The sequence below is a fragment of the Zophobas morio genome, unplaced genomic scaffold, assembly GCF_036711695.1.
Source record: "Zophobas morio isolate AGI-343-1 ecotype UQ-CSIRO unplaced genomic scaffold, CSIRO_AGI_Zmor_V1 ptg000041l, whole genome shotgun sequence".
In the NCBI taxonomy this organism is placed as follows: Eukaryota; Metazoa; Arthropoda; class Insecta; order Coleoptera; family Tenebrionidae; genus Zophobas; species Zophobas morio.
The window spans coordinates 4,123,089-4,139,171 of record NW_026972146.1 but is presented as its reverse complement, the minus strand read 5'-3'; the positions used below and the strand labels follow the sequence as shown (position 1 = coordinate 4,139,171).

At 27.8% G+C, this 16,083-nt stretch overlaps 1 long non-coding RNA gene across 1 annotated transcript; it reads right to left on the bottom strand.

Moving 5' to 3' along the window:
- Positions 1–14,934: 14,934 nt before the first annotated feature.
- On the bottom strand, positions 14,935–15,773 carry LOC135140949 (uncharacterized). The gene is made up of 2 exons (XR_010282300.1): positions 15,723–15,773; positions 14,935–15,670 (listed from the first exon to the last, which is right to left on the bottom strand). It is a non-coding gene; the product is annotated as an uncharacterized LOC135140949 (long non-coding RNA).
- Between the last annotated feature and the right edge of the window lie 310 nt (positions 15,774–16,083).

Sequence of the window (16,083 nt, the reverse complement as noted above, 5' to 3'; positions counted from 1 at the left end):
TAGTAAACAAATTTTATGTTTGTGGTTAAAGAATTTGTTTATGACTGGTGCGATTTGTGCAGTTGTTTGTATGAACTGGTACTAGAATATTTCCATATTTCTGATAGTGTTTTGAATTTCACAATTTATTATGTTAAATATGGAAACTTTATTTTTAGAATCATTACAGAAATGTTTAGTAACCAACAAATAACATACCACAAAAAGAAACTGAGAACTTGTTTGATCTACAAACCAGAGCGCACTCATGCCAATATCGACTCTAAGCGATTTATCTATAAGCCGACTTTCGTTAGAGCTGATCTGATACGCATCCACTACGAAGAACTAACCCGTTTCGACCGTCTGGTCGGACTTTACTTTTCAAATTGTATTATCGAATGGTAGAATGCTCACCAAAATTTGTCACCAACAATGAAATGACGTAATTTCCCAATTTTACAGTAGTGGATGTAATTTAAATTTTATATCCTCCGTTTATGAATCCGTGTTGAGTGAGTGAGTGAGATATTTGGAATTTTTTTTCAATTTTTCCATTCTTTAAATTTTCGGTTTCTCCATTTTGTTATTTTTCGATTTTTCAATTTTCCGATATTTCAATGACACAATTTTTCAATTTGTATCCTCTTCAATTTTACGATTTCTAAATATTTCGATTTTTGAATTTTTGAATTTTTCAAATTTTGGCGTTTTTCAATTTTCAGTTTTTCGATTTCTGAAGTAATCTTTTTTTTTATTTTCCCATTTCTTCCCAAAGTTTCGATTTTTCAATTCCTCAATTCTCCAATTTTTCGATTTTTCAGGTTTTTGTTGTTACAATTTTTAGATTTCTCAGATTTTTGATTTTTCAATTTTCGATTTTTTAAACTTACGATTTTTCGACTTCTGGATTTCCCGATTTTCACTTTTTCGTTTTTTAAACTTTGGATTTTTCGGCTGTTTTGTATTTCGATTTCTCAATTTTTCAACTTCTCGATATTTTGATTTTTCAATTTTTTAAAATTCTAGATTTTTGATTTCTCGAGTTTTCAGTTCCTCTGTATTTCAATATTTCAATTTTCGGGATTTTTAAAATTTTCGATTTTCCATTTTTTTTTAACTTTTCGATTATCCAATTTTTGATTATTTCGATTTTTCAATGATCCGATTTTTCAAATGTCTCGATTTTTAAATTTTAGATTTCCAATTTATATTTTTTTGTTTTTTTCATGTTTGGATTATTTATTATTGCTAAAAGTTAAAGTAAAAAATAACTACTCTTTTATTTTCCCATTTCTCGACTTCCCAAAGTTTCATTTTTTCATTTCTTCAATACTTGAATTTTTCCATTTTTCAGGTTTTTGATTTTTCAATTTTTCGATTTTTTAAGCTTACGACTTTTCGACTTTGCTTTTTTAGTTTTTCGATTTCTCCATGTCTGTTTTCAAATTTTTTCATGTGTCGATTTTTGGATTACTCGATTTGTCCATTTTTCAATTTTTTAAATTTTGGAATTTCTAGATTTCTCGATTTATTGACTTTTCAGTTTCCCAATATTTCTATTTTTCAATTTTTAAAATCTTGAGGTTGCTAAATTTTCAATTTTGCGATTCCTCAATTAATCTATTTTTGGATTTTCCCATTTCTCGACTTCTAAAAGTTTCGATTTTTCAGTTCTTCGATTTTTCGACTTTACTTTTTGGTTTTTCGGTTTCTCAATTCTCCAGTTTTTTAATTTCTCAATTTTTGGATATTTCTTTCAGTTTTGGGATTTTTCGACTTTTCGATTTTCGGACTCCGGGATTTTGGTTTTTAAATTTTTTGTTAAACTTTAGATTTTTCAATTTTTCGACTATTTCATTACTTTCGATTTCACAATTTTTCAACTTTTCCTGTCTTTAAAATTCCAGGTTTCTGGATTCGTGAGTTTTCGGTTCTTCTATACATACATATTTCAATTTTTTAATTTTCGATTTTCCAATTTTTCTTTTTCAAAATTACTCGATTTATCAATTTTTCAATTTTTAACTCTTCCTCTCGCCTTTCGACTTTTGGATTTCTCGATCCTTTGATTTTTCGATTTCTCGATGTCTCGGTTTTTGAATTTTTCAATTTCTCGATTTTTCAATTTTGCAACATTTTAATTGTCCAATGTTTGAAATTTTTACAATTCTCGATTTATTGACTTTTCACTTCTTCAGTATTTCTATTTTTCAATTTGGCAAAATTTGATATTGCTAAATTTTCAGTTTTCCGGTTTCTCAATTAATCTATTTTTGATTTTTCCATTTCTCGACTTCTTCTCAAAGTTTCGATTTTTCGAATTTGCTTTTTTGGTTTTTCGATATCTCAATTTTCCAATTTTTTGATTTTTCTTTCAGGTTTGGGATTTTTCAATATTTCGATTCTCCGGCTTTTAGTCTTCTGGATTTTTCGAATTTTTATTTTTTCGATATTCAGTTTACCATTTTTTAAACTTTAGATTTTTCAATTTTTCGATTGTTTTATTTTCGATTTTTCAATTTTTCAACTTTTCGATATTTTAATTTTTCGATTTTTAAAATTCTAGATTTTGCCCTTTCTCGACTTTCCAAAGTTTCGATTGTTTGCTTTTTCGATTTTTCGATTTTTCAGGTTTCTAATTTATCAATTTCATGATTTTTTTAACTTTACGGGTTTGCGACTTTGATTTTTTAGTTTTTCGATTTCTCAATTTTCCAATTTTTTGGATATTTCTATCAGTTTTGGGATTTTTCATTATTTAGATTTTTCGACTTTTCCACTTTTGGACTCCCGGATTTTTTGATTTCTCGATTTTTTACTTTTTGGCTTTTAAATTTTAAAACTTTAGATTTTTCAATTTTTCGACTGTTTTATTACTTCGATTACTCAATTTTTCAATTTTTCCATGTTTTAATTTTTCAGTTTTTAAATTCTAGGTTTTTCGATTTCTTGAGTTTCAGTTTTTCTATATTTCAATTTTTTAATTCTCCGAATTTTAAATTTTCGATTTCCCAATTTTCCTTTTTCAAAATTTCTCTATTTATCAGTTTTTCTCGATGTTTCAGTTTTTGAATCTTTCCATGTTTCGATTTTTGGATTTTTCAATTTTTCAATTTTTTAAAATCTAGAATTTCTATTTTTCAATTTTTCCAATTTTGACTGCTAAATTTTCAGTTTTGCGATTCCTCAATTAATCTATTTTTGATTTTCCCATTTCTCAACTTTTGAAAGTTTCGATTTTTAATTTTTGGTTTTTCGATTTCTCAATTTCCAATTATTTAATTTCTCAATTTTTGGATATTTCTTTCAGTTTTGGGATTTTTGCACTTTTCGATTTTTGGACTCCTGGATATTTTGATTTCTGGATTTTTACCTTTTGGCTTTTCTTTTTTTCGATTTTTCTACTGTAGATGTCTTAATTTTTCCATTCTTCAAATTTCGATTTCTCGTATTTGTTATTTTTCGATCCAATTTCTAAATATTTTAATTTTTCAAATTTTGACGTTTTTAAATTTTCAGTTTTCCGATTTCTGGAATAATCTCTTTTATTTTCCCATTTCTCGACTTCCCAAAGTTTCAATTTTTCACTTCTTCAATACTTGAATTTTTCCATTTTTCAGGTTTTTGGTTTTTCAATTTCTCGATTTTTAAGCTTACGATTTTTCGACTTTGCTTTTTTGGTTTTTCGATTTCTGAATTTCTTCAGATTTGGGATTTTTCAATATTTCGTCTTTCGACTCTGAATTTCACGATCCTCTGATTTTTCGATTTCTCCATGTCTGTTTTCGAATTTTTCCATGTTTCGATTTTTGGATTTCTCGGTTATTCGATTTTTCCATTTTTCAATCTTTTTAAATTTTGGAGTTTCGATTTCTTGATTTATCATCGATTTTTTAGTTTTTGGATTTTTGAATTTTCGATTTTCGAATTTTTATTTTTTGATTTTTTGATGTTTGGATCTCGCGATTTTTCAATTTTGCAATATTTTAATTGTCCGATGTTCTAAATTTCTAGATTTCTCGATTTATTGACTTTTCAGTTCTTCAGTATTTCTATTTTTCAATTTGTCAAAGTTTGACGTTGCTAAATTTTCAGTTTTCCGGTTTCTCAATTAATCTATTTTGCATTTCTTGACTTCTCAGTTTCGATTTTTCGAATTTGCTTTTTTGTTTTTCGATTTCTCAATTTTCCAATTTTTGGATATTTCTTTCAGTTTTGGGATTTTTCAATATTCCGATTCTTCGACTTTTAGACTTCTGGATTTTTCGATTTTTTTTTTTTTTTGATATTCAGTTTACCCTTAGATTTTTCAATTTTTCGACTGTTTTATATTTCGATTTTTCAATTTTTCAACTTTTCGATATTTTAATTTTTCGATTTTTAAAATTCTAGTTTTTTCCATTTCTCGACTTCCCAAAGTTTCGATTGTTCGTTTCTTCAATTTTTCGATTTTTCAGATTTTCGATTTATCATTTTCTTGATTTTTTTTAGTTTACGATTTTGCGACTTTGATTTTTTAGTTTTTCGATTTCTCAATTTTTCAATTTTTTAATTTCTCAAATTTTTGAATATTTCTATCAGTTTTGGAATTTTTCAATATTTAGATTTTTCGACTTTACGACATTTGGACTCCCGGATTTTTTGATTTTTCATTTTTTTACTTTTTGGCTTTTCCACTTTTCGTTAAACTTTAGATTTTTCAATTTTTCGACTGTTTTACTACTTGGATTTCTCAAATTTTCAACTTTTCCATGTTTTAATTTTTCAGTTTTTAAAATTCTAGGTTTTTCGATTTCTTGGGTTTTCAGTTCTTCTATATTCCAATTTTTCTTTTTCAAAATTTCTCTATTTATCAATTTTTCTCGATGTCTCAGTTTTTAATTTTTCCATGTTTCGATTTTTGGATTTGTCGGTTTTTCGATTTTTTACTTTTGCGCTTTTCAATTTTTCGATGTTTCGATTTCACAGTTATACGATTTTTCAATTTTTCAATTTTTTAAATTCTGGAATTTCAATTTTTCAATTTTTCAAATTTTGACTTTGCAAAATTTTCAGTTTTCGGATTTCTCAATTAGTCTACATATTTTTGATTTTCCCACTTCTCGGCTTCTCGAAGTTTCGATCTTTCAGTTCTTCGATTCTTCGACTTCTGGATTTTTCGATTTTTTATTTTTGGGATTTTCAGTTTTTCATTTTTTAAACTTTACATTTTTCAATTTTTCGACTGCTTTATATTTCGATTTTTTAATTTTTCGATTTTTGAAATTCTGGATTTTTCGATTTTTCGAGTTTTCAGTACTTCTATATTTTAATTTTTCAATTTTCTGAATTTTTAAATATTCGACTTTTCAATTTTTTGAATCGAGACTCGGATGTTTCGATGCTTTGATTGTTCAATCTCTCGATTAATCAATTTTTCCATTTTTAACTTCCCGATTTTTAGATTTTGGCCTATTTAATTTCTCAATTTTTGGATATTTCTTTCAGTTGTGGGATATTTGGACTTTTCGATTTTTGGACCCCTGGATTTTTTGATTTCTCGATTTTTACTTTTTGGCTTTTCAATTTTTCGATTTTTCAACTGTAAATGTCTTAATTTTTCCATCCTTCAAATTTTCCATGTCTCGTATTTGTTATTTTTCGATCCAATTTCTAAATATTTTAATTTTTCAAATCTTGACGTTTTTAAATTTTCAGTTTTCCGATTTCTGGAGTAATCTCTTTTATTTTCCCATTTTTCGACTTCCCAAAGTTTCAATTTTCCAATTCTTCAATTTTTCCATTTTTCAGGTTTTTGATTTTTCAATTCCTCGATTTTTAAGCTTACGATTTTTCGACTTTGCTTTTTTAGTTTTTCGATTTCTGAATTTCTTCAGTTTTGGAATTTTTCAATATTTCGCCCTTCGACTCTGAATTTCTCGATCCTATGAATTTTCGATTTCTCCTTGTCTGTTTTCAAATTTTTCCATGTTTCGATTTTTGGATTACTCAGTTATTCGATTTTTCCATTTTTCAATTTTTTAAATTTTGGAGTTTAGATTTCTTAGTTTATCATCGATTTTTTAGTTTTTCGATTTTTGAATTTTGGATTTTCGAATTTTTATTTTTTGATTTTTTGATGTTTGGATTTCTCAATTTTTCAATTTTGCGATATTTTAATTGTCCAATGTTCTAAAATTCTAGATGTCTCGATTTATTGACTTTTCAGTTCTTCAGTATTTCTATTTATCAATTTTTCTCGATGTCTCATTTTTTGAATTTTTCCATGTTTCGATTTTTGGATTTTTCAATTTTTCAATTTTTTAAATTCTGGAATTTCTATTTTTCAATTTTTCGATCTATTTTTGATTTTCCCATTTCTCGACTTCTAAAAGTTTCGGTTTTTCGTTTTTGGTTTTTCGATTTCTCAATTTTTCAATTATTTAATTCCTCAATTTTTGGATATTTCTTTCAGTTTGGAGATTTTTCGACTTTTCGATTTTTGGACTCCTGGATTTTTTGAGTTCTCGATTTTTACTTTTTGGCTTTTCAATTTTTCGATTTTTCAACTGTAAATGTCTTAATTTTTCCATTCTTCAAATTTTCGATGTCTCGTATTTGTTATTTTTCGATCCAATTTCTAAATATTTTAATTTTTCAAATCTTGACGTTTATAAATTTTCAGCTTCCTGATTTCTGGAGTAATCTCTTTTATTTTCCCATTTCTCGACTTCCCAAAGTCTCAATTTTCCAATTCTTCAATACTTGAATTTTTCCATTTTTCAGGTTTTTTATTTTTCAATTTCTCGATCTTTAAGCTTACGATTTTTCGACTTTGCTTTTTTGGGTTTTCGATTTCTGAATTTCTTCAGTTTCGGAATTTTTCAATATTTCGTCCTTCGACTCTGAATTTCTCGATCCTCTGATTTTTCGATTTCCCCATATCTGTTTTCGAATTTTTCTATGTTACGATTTTTGGATTTCTTGGTTATTCGATTTTTCTATTTTTCAATTTTTTAAATTTTGAAGTTTCGATTTCTTGATTTATGATCGATTTTTTAGTTTTTCGATTTTTGAATTTTGGAATTTCGAATTTTTATTTTTTGATTTTTTGATGTTTGGATTTCTCAATTTTTCAATTTTGCGATATTTTAATTGTCTAATGTTCTAAAATTCTTGATGTCTCGATTTATTGACTTTTCAGTTCTTCAGTATTTCTATTTATCAATTTTTCTCGATGTCTCATTTTTTGAATTTTTCCATGTTTCGATTTTTGGATTTTTCAATTTTTCAATTTTTTAAATTCTGGAATTTCTATTTTTCAATTTTTCGATCTATTTTTGATTTTTCCATTTCTCGACTTCTAAAAGTTTCGGTTTTTCATGTTTGGTTTTTCGATTTCTCAATTTTTCAATTTTTTAATTCCTCAATTTTTTTATATTTCTGTCAGTTTTGAGATTTTTCGACTTTTTGATTTTTGGACTCCTGGATGTTTTGATTTCTCGATTTTTTACTTTTTGGCTTTTCAATTTTTCGTTAACCTTTAGATTTTTCAATTTTTCGACAGTTTTTTTATTTCTTCGACTTCTCAATTTTTCAACTTTTTCATATTTTAATTTGTTATCTTTAACATATTAAACTCTATAATATTTGAAAATTGTGTCAAACCAGATTAAAGCCAAAAGGTTATCGCGTAAGTTTACGCCATGGAAAAACCAATCTTAAAAAATCGGCTAGAGAATTTACACGGTACTTCCTTCACACTCACAGCGGTGATGATCATTTTTACCAAAAATGTCTTAAATAAAAACAAAACTATTTTTTATTTTTATTTTTCATGTTTATAAAACAATGATTTTATGGAAGATACGTAAGGGTATTATTTCTATTGTCATCTAAATTAGTCTTCTGTACCTGGAAGAATGAAAAACAGTTGTACTAAAACTAACAACAACGTTATTTAACTTACTGAGTTTCTTGATTTTTCCACACTAAATCTACTACATCACCAAACAGAATTGTAAAAAAAGCATACATACCGCACCAGTAGCAACAATAATTATTATTGTTAGCAACCGCCGGCTACTAAAATCTAAAACAGCGTCGAAAAACCAATTTTAATATTCAAGTACATAATATTAAATACGACACTTTACTTACAACTTTGTACACACATTGTTTTGCATTACGTACCCAGGTCTACAACCAAAATTAAAAATTGTTCTTGAACGGTACGTAATATTTTGGTTCTGGTTTAAGACAACGCTTTTAGCGTGCTGCAACATTAAAATGGCGGTTTATGAAATGGTTAATTGGACATTGTTACCTTAAACGGAGAAACAATTGCTGCAGCGAAAAATATAATTAAAATTATTTTGATGAAGTACATTACTGTGATTCTGGTGTGGAGTTGAAAGAGAAAATGAGAAAATGAGTTAACGTCAAATGTTAAATTGCGACGAATAGAGGTTATCTAGTTTTGCTCTGCTATGCTAGTAAACACATTTTACGGATGTACTTGAAGAATTTTTTGATGACTGATGCGATTTGTGCAGTTGTTTGTCTGAACTGGTACTAGAATTGTGGAGATTTGACGTGTGATCATTGCATCATATTTTTCAATATTTCTGAGTATTTTGAATTTCACAATTTATTATGTTAAATATGGAAACTTTATTTTTTAGTCGCAAATTTATCATCTAGTTTTAAACATGTATTTTTATTTTTGAATTTTTCAAAATTTGACGTTTTTAGATTTTCAGTTTTCGGATTTCTGAAGTAATCTTTTTTTTATGTTCCCATTTCTTCCCAAAGTTTCGAATTTTCACTTGTTCAATTCTTCAATTTTTCGATTTTTCAGGTTTTTGATGTTTCAATTTTTCGATTTCTCAGATTTTTGATTTTTCAATTTTTTGATTTTTTAAACTTACGATTTTCGAATTCTGGATTTCCCGATTTTCAGTTTTTCGTTTTTTAAACTTTGGATTTTTCAATTTTTCGGCTGTTTTATATTTCGATTTCTCAATTTTTCAATTTTTCGATATTTTAATTTTTCCATTTTTTAAAATTCTAGATTTTTGATTTCTCGAATTTTCAGTTCCTCTATATTTCAATATTTCAATTTTCGAGATTTTTAAAATTCTCGATTTTCCATATTTTTTTTTAACTTTTCGATTATCTAATTTTTCAATTTCTCGATTTTTAAATTTTAGATTTTCCAATTTTTAATTTTTTTGTTTTTTTCATGTTCGGATTAAAGTAAAAAGCAACTACCAAAATTGTAATTTCTCGATTTTTAAGCTTACGATTTTTCGACTTTGCTTTTTTAGATTTCGATTTCTGAATTTCTTTCAGTTTTCGAATATTTCCATGTTTCGATATTTGGATTTCTTGGTTATTCGATTTTTCCATTTTTCAATTTTTTAAATTTTGGAGTTTCGATTTCTCGATTAATCATTAATTTTTTGGTTTTGGAATTTTTTAATTTTGGACTTTCGAATTTTTATTTTTTGATTTTTTGATGTTTGGATTTCTCAGTTTTTCAATTTTGCAATATTTTAATTGTTCAATGTTCTAAATTTCTAGATTTATCGATTTATTAAATTTTGAGTTCTTCAGTATTTCTATTTTTCAATTTTTCAAATTTTGAGGTTGCTAAATTTTCAGTGTTGCGATTCCTCAATTAATCTATTGGATTTTCCCATTTGTCGACTTCTAAAAGTTTCGATTTTTCAGTTCTTCGATTTTTCGACTTTACTTTTTGGTTTTTCGATTCCTCAATTTTCCAATTCTTTAATTTCTCAGTTTTGGGATATTTCGAGTTTTCGATTTTTGGACTCCTTGATGTTTTGATTTCACGATTTTTTACTTTTTGGTTTTTAAATTTTCCGTTAAACTTTAGTTTTTTCAACTGTTTTATTTCTCCTATTTCTCAATTTTCAAACCTTCCCATGTTTTAATTTTCCAGTTTTTAAAATTCTAAGTTTTTGGATTTCTTAAGTTTTCAGTTCTTGTATACATATTTCAATTTTTTAATTTTCGATTTTCCAATTTTTCAGTTTTTAACTTTTCCTCTCGCCTTTCGACTCCTGGATTTCTCGATGCTCTGATTTTTCGATTTCTCGATGTCTCGGTTTTTGAATTTTTCGATTTCTCGATTTATCGATTTTTCAGTTTTTCGATTTTTAAATTTTAGATTTTCGAATGTTTATTTCCTGATGTTTGTATTCCTCTATTTTTCGATTCTGCGATATTTTAATTGCTCAATGTTCTAAATTTTTAAAGTTCTCGATTTATTGACTTTTCAGTTCTTCAGTATTTCCATTTTTCAATTTGTCAAATTTTGTCGTTGCTAAATTGTCAGTTTTCCGGTTTCTCATCAATTAATCTATTTTGATTTTTCCATTTCTCGACTTCTCAAAGTTTCGAATTTACTTTTCTGGTTTTTCGATTTCTCAATTTTCAAATTTTTGGATAATTCTTTCAGTTTTGGGATTTTTCCAACTTTTCGATGCTTCGACTTTTAGACTTCTGGATTTTTCCATTTTTTATTTTTAGGATATTCAGTTTACCATTTTTTAAACTTTAGATTTTTCAATTTTTCGACTATTTTATGTTTCGATTTTTCAATTTTTCAATATTTTAATTTTTCGATTTTTAAAATTCTAGATTTTCAAAATTGTAGATTTTTAAAATTCTAGATTTTTCCATTTCTCGACTTCCCAAAGTTTCGATTTTTCGCTTCTTCAATTTTTCGATTTTTCTCATTTTTCCAATTTTTTAATTTCTCAATTTTTGGATATTTCTATCAGTTTTGGGATTTCTCAGTATTTAGATTTTTCGACTTTTCGACCTTTGGACTCCCGAATTTTTTCATTTCTCGATTTTTTACTTTTTGGCTTTTCAGTTTTTCGTTAAACTTTAGATTTCTCAATTTTTCAACTTTTCCATGTTTTAATTTTTCAGTTTTTAAAATTCTACGTTTTTCGATTTCTTGAGTTTTCAGTCCTTCTATATTTCAATTTTTTAATTCTCCAATTTTTCTTTTTCAAAATTTCTCTATTTATCCATTTTTCTCGATGTCTCAGTTTTTGAATTTTTCCATGTTTCGATCTGTGTATTTCTGGGTTATTCGATTTTTCCATTTTTCAATTTTTAAATTTTTGAGTTTCGATTTCTCGATTTATCATCGATTTTTTAGTTTTTCGATTTTCGAGTTTTTATTTTTTGATTTTTTGATGTTTGGATTTCTAAATTTTTAAATTTTGCGATATTTTAATTGTCCAATGTTCTAAATTTCTAGATTTCTCTATTTATTGACTTTTCAATTCTTCAGTATTTCTATTTTTCCATTTTTCAAATTTTGAGGTTGCTAAATTTTCAGTTTCGCGATTCCTCTATTAATCTATTTTTGATTTTCCCATTTCTCGACTTCTAAAAGTTTCGATTTTTTATTTTTGGTTTTTCAATTTCTCAATTTTCGAATTTTTTAATTTCTCAATTTTTGGAAATTTCTTTCAGTTTTGGGATTTTTCGACTTGTTGATTTTTGGACTCCTGGATTTTTTGATTTCTCGATTTTTTACTTTTTGACTTTTAAATTTTACGTTAAACTTTAGATTTTTCAATTTTTCGACTGTTTTATTACTTCGATTTCTTAATTTTTCAACTTTTCCATGTTTAAATTTTCCAGTTTTTAAAATTCTACGTTTTTGGATTTCTTGAATCTTCAGTTCTTCTATACATATTTCAATTATTTGATTTTCGATTTTCCAATTTTTCTTTTCGAAAATTTCTCGATTTATCAATTTTTCAGTTTTTAACTTTTCTTCTCGCCTTTTAACTGTCGATGTCTTAGTTTTTAAATTTTCAATGTTTCGATTTTTGGATTTCTCGGTTTTTCGATTTTTCAATTTTTTTAAATTCTGGAGTTTCGATTTCTCGATTTATCGATTTTTCAATTTTTCGATTTTTAAATTTTGGATTTTCGAATGTTTATCCAATGGACTTCTCAAAGTTTCGATTTTTCGAACTTATTTTTTTGGTTTTTCGATTTCTCAATTTTCCAATTTCTTGATATTTCTTTCAGTTTTGGGATTTTTCAATATTTCGATTCTTCGACTTTTAGACTTCTGGATTTTCCGAATTATTATTTTTTGGATCTTCAGTTTACCATTCTTAACCTTTAGATTTTTCAACTTGTTGATTTTTGGACTCCTGGATTTTTTGAGTTCTCGATTTTTTACTTTTTGGTTCTTCAATTTTTCGTTAAACTTTATTTTTCAACTTTTCCATGTTTTAATTTTTCAGTTTTTAAAATTCTAAGTTTTTCGATTTCTTGAGTTTTCAGTTCTTCTATATTTCAATTTTTTAATTCTCCGAATTTTTTGAATTTTCGATTTTCCAATTTTTCTTTTTCAAAATTTCTCTATTTATCAATTTTTCTCGAAGTTTCAGTTTTTGAATTTTTCCATGTTTCAATCTTTGAATTTGTCGGTTTTTCGATTTTTTACTTTTGTGCATTTCAATTTTTCGATTTTTAAAATTCTAAATTTTTTCATTTCTCGACTTCCCAAAGTTTCGATTGCTTGCTTCTTCGATTTTTCGATTTTTCAGGTTTTTGATTTATCAATTTCTCGATTTTTTTAAGTTTACGATTTTGCAACTTTGATTTTTTGTTTTTCGATTTCTCAATTTTCCAATTTTTTAATTTCGCAATTTTTTGGGTATTTCTATCAGTTTTGGGATTTTTCAATATTTAGATTTTTCGACTTTTCGACCTTTGGACTCCTGTATTTTTTGAGTTCTCGATTTTTTACTTTTTGGCTCTTCAATTTTTCGTTAAACTTTATTTTTCAACTTTTCCATGTTTTAATTTTTCAGTTGTTAAAATTCTAAGTTTTTCGATTTCTTGAGTTTTCAGTTCTTCTAAATTTCAATTTTTTAATACTCCGAATTTTTTGAATTTTCGATTTTCCAATTTTTCTTTTTCAAAATTTCTCTATTTATCAATTTTTCTCGATGTTTCAGTTTTTGAATTTTTCCATGTTTCGGTTTTTGGATTTGTCGGTTTTTCGATTTTTTAATTTTTGAGCTTTTCAATTTTTCAATTTTTTAAATTCTGGAATTTCTATTTTTCAAATTTTGACTTTGCTAAATTTTCAGTTTTCCGATTTCTCAATTAATCTATATATTTTTTATTTTCCCATTTCTCGACTTTTCAAAGTTTCGATTCTTCAATTCTTCGATTTTTCAATTTTTCAATTTTTTAGTTTTTCGATTTCGCAATTTTTTGGATATTTCTATCAGTTTTGTGATTTTTCAATATTTAGATTTTTCGACTTTTCGACCTTTGGCCTCCTTGATTTTTTGATTTCTCGATTTTTTACGTTTTGGCTTTTCAATTTTTCGTCAAACTTTAGATTTTTCAATTTTTCGACTGTTTTATTACTTCGATTTCTCAATTTTTCAACTTTTCCATGTTTTAATTTTTCAGTTTTTAAAATTCTAGGTTTTTCGATTTTTTTGAGTTTTCAGTTCTTCTATACATATTTCAATTTTTTAATTCTCCGAATTTTCAAATTTTCGATTTTCCAATTTTTCTTTTTCAAAATTTCTCTATTTATCAATTTTTCTCGACGTCTCAGTTTTTGAATTTTTCCATGTTTCGATTTTTTACTTTTGCGCTTTTCAATTTTTCGATGTTTCGATTTCAGTTATCCGATTTCTCAATTTTTCAATATTTTAAACTCTGGAATTTCAATTTTTCAAATTTTGACTTTACTAAATTTTCAGTTTTCCGATTTCTTAATTAATCTACATATTTTTGATTTTCCCATTTCTCGACTTCTTAAAGTTTCGATTCTTCAGTTCTTCGATTCTTCGACTTTTCGATTTTCCGATTTTTTATTTTTTGGATTTTGGCCAATTTATATTTTGAAAACAAAATTCAGAAATAAATTGGAAAGTGGAAAATTTAAAAATTCCTTATAAGGGTGCTTTGACTTAAGCCGCTTAAGTCATAAAAGTTCTACGTGAATTTTGCATCCAAACCCCAAATTCCGCCTCCGCCCATGTCCGTGGAAACAGCCAACAATAAGCAAAGTGGTGCAGCGAAAACGTACCATTTCATCCCTAAACCAACTAATTACTTTTTATAGCATCAGCGTGATTAAATTCGCTGTAAAACCCGCCCCATCTGTTCGATGGCCTCGAGCTATCTCTCAAGGCTTGAAAACTCACACGCCAAATAACGACGTTATTCCGAACAATTTTCACAGCCGATATTGAATTTTCCGAGCGGAATTATGAAATAAAACTCAATCCCATCTGTGAAAAGTGCGTCGGAGCGCATCATCGATTTTCTCACCTATAAGTTAATTACGTCTGCTTTTTTGGGTCTTTGAGCTCTCCATTGTTATTATTATTCATGAGTTGACTCGGGAGAGTCGGAAACATCAATATAAATTTGTGGTCGGGGGCTGCCATTAATATGCATTAAAAAGTTTAAAAGAATAAGGCTTGAGAAAACAATTTGGGTAATTCGATTCTTGAGTTGTGAGTGGAGCGACATAAAGGAAGCTCGACGAGTTTTTAATTTTTTAAATGGGCCTTGGGATGGAAATTTTGTTCTAAACAACGCGGCGGCGTTATTAAGAGGGATCGACTATATAATGCATCAACTTTCCCTCAGACAAAAGGAAAATAATTAAAAATTATACAACATTTTATACACGAGGAATGGAGGTCGGAATCGATTTTCAGGGGAGTGAATTGTTTTTGTGAACAATAACGGCTTTGTAACTTAGCTTAGTGTTGCTTTTAGCTGTGTTTTGTTTGAAAACTTGGGTGCGTGTGTGTGACAAATATTATTAGTGGAATGAATAATAGGGTTTCGGGGAAGTAGCTAGGTCGAGCGTCTCTTTCGATGCAATTTTTAGTTTAGTACACGTAAATTTTAAAATAAATGGGACAATTCAGTTATTACGAGTTTATTAAAATTGTAAATTTAATATTCTAGGAAATTTTATAAGCGCTCAAAGTCTTGTATGAAACGACTTCGGCTAACCCGTCCGCAACGTAATAATTAAATATTGAAGTTGCCTTAAGTACTAGTACTTTTATATTTTACAAGAGAAAATGAGTTTGCACTTAACTTCAGCGTCAAAGTTTTAATTTAAATTGTTAAAACGGTTCCCCGTCTGAAAATGAATAGCAGCAAGAATCATCCAACAATTGTAGCTTTAATTTAATAATTAATTATTATTCAAACAGTTTAATTATTCATCTAACAAAATTTGCCCGAGATAATCCTTTGTGTTCCCGTCGTTTCTCTAATTCAATAATTACGATCTCCACGGACTGAAACATTTCCACATTTCCGCAGCACAATAAAAGTAATAAAACTTCAACAAAAGTCGATTGATAAAGCGAACTTAACCGCAGAGAACAGGAATGGGCTGAAACCTTCTCCTTCCTAAATCTCTTTTCTTTATGCGGATTTGCCTTCTTTCTCCGGAGGGATTCATATAATTTGGCAGAATTGTATTCTGTATATTGCGTGTAATTCGTTTGGACACGGATTCTGAGGGAGCTGCCGTAGCACCATCGATTGCGCCTTTCTCGGCTCTTGGGTATGCACAAACGGGGCCCTTCATCTCGCAAACGACGCTCATTAAAATCAACACGAAAACAAAGACCTCGGAGCGAACCTAAAACAAAATCAGCTTCGGTTAAACGCACGACGTAAGGTTTCTTTGTCACCATCTTGAGCGGTTGCTGCTGGGGAAATTGAGGCTCTTGGGCGTTTTATACCGCCGCCAAATTGGGCTAATCAGAAGGAAGGTCAGTTCGGCGTAAACAAGCCAAGGATTTCGCATGAAGGGTCTAATTTGAGAGCGATCACAGAGGCGCCGGGCGAAAGGAGAGCTAATGAGCACTTTTAATTTCACAATGGCCTAGAATTCCACTAAAACGCAAATTATAATGCCACTTGTGGCTGGTGCGTCTCTGAATTCCACCGAAACCGCAGCCAGTATTGCCTACAAATGTAAAAATAATGATAATAGTACTGCGATTAATAATGTTTATTTGTGCTACAAAATTTGAAAATCAAAAAGTTTTC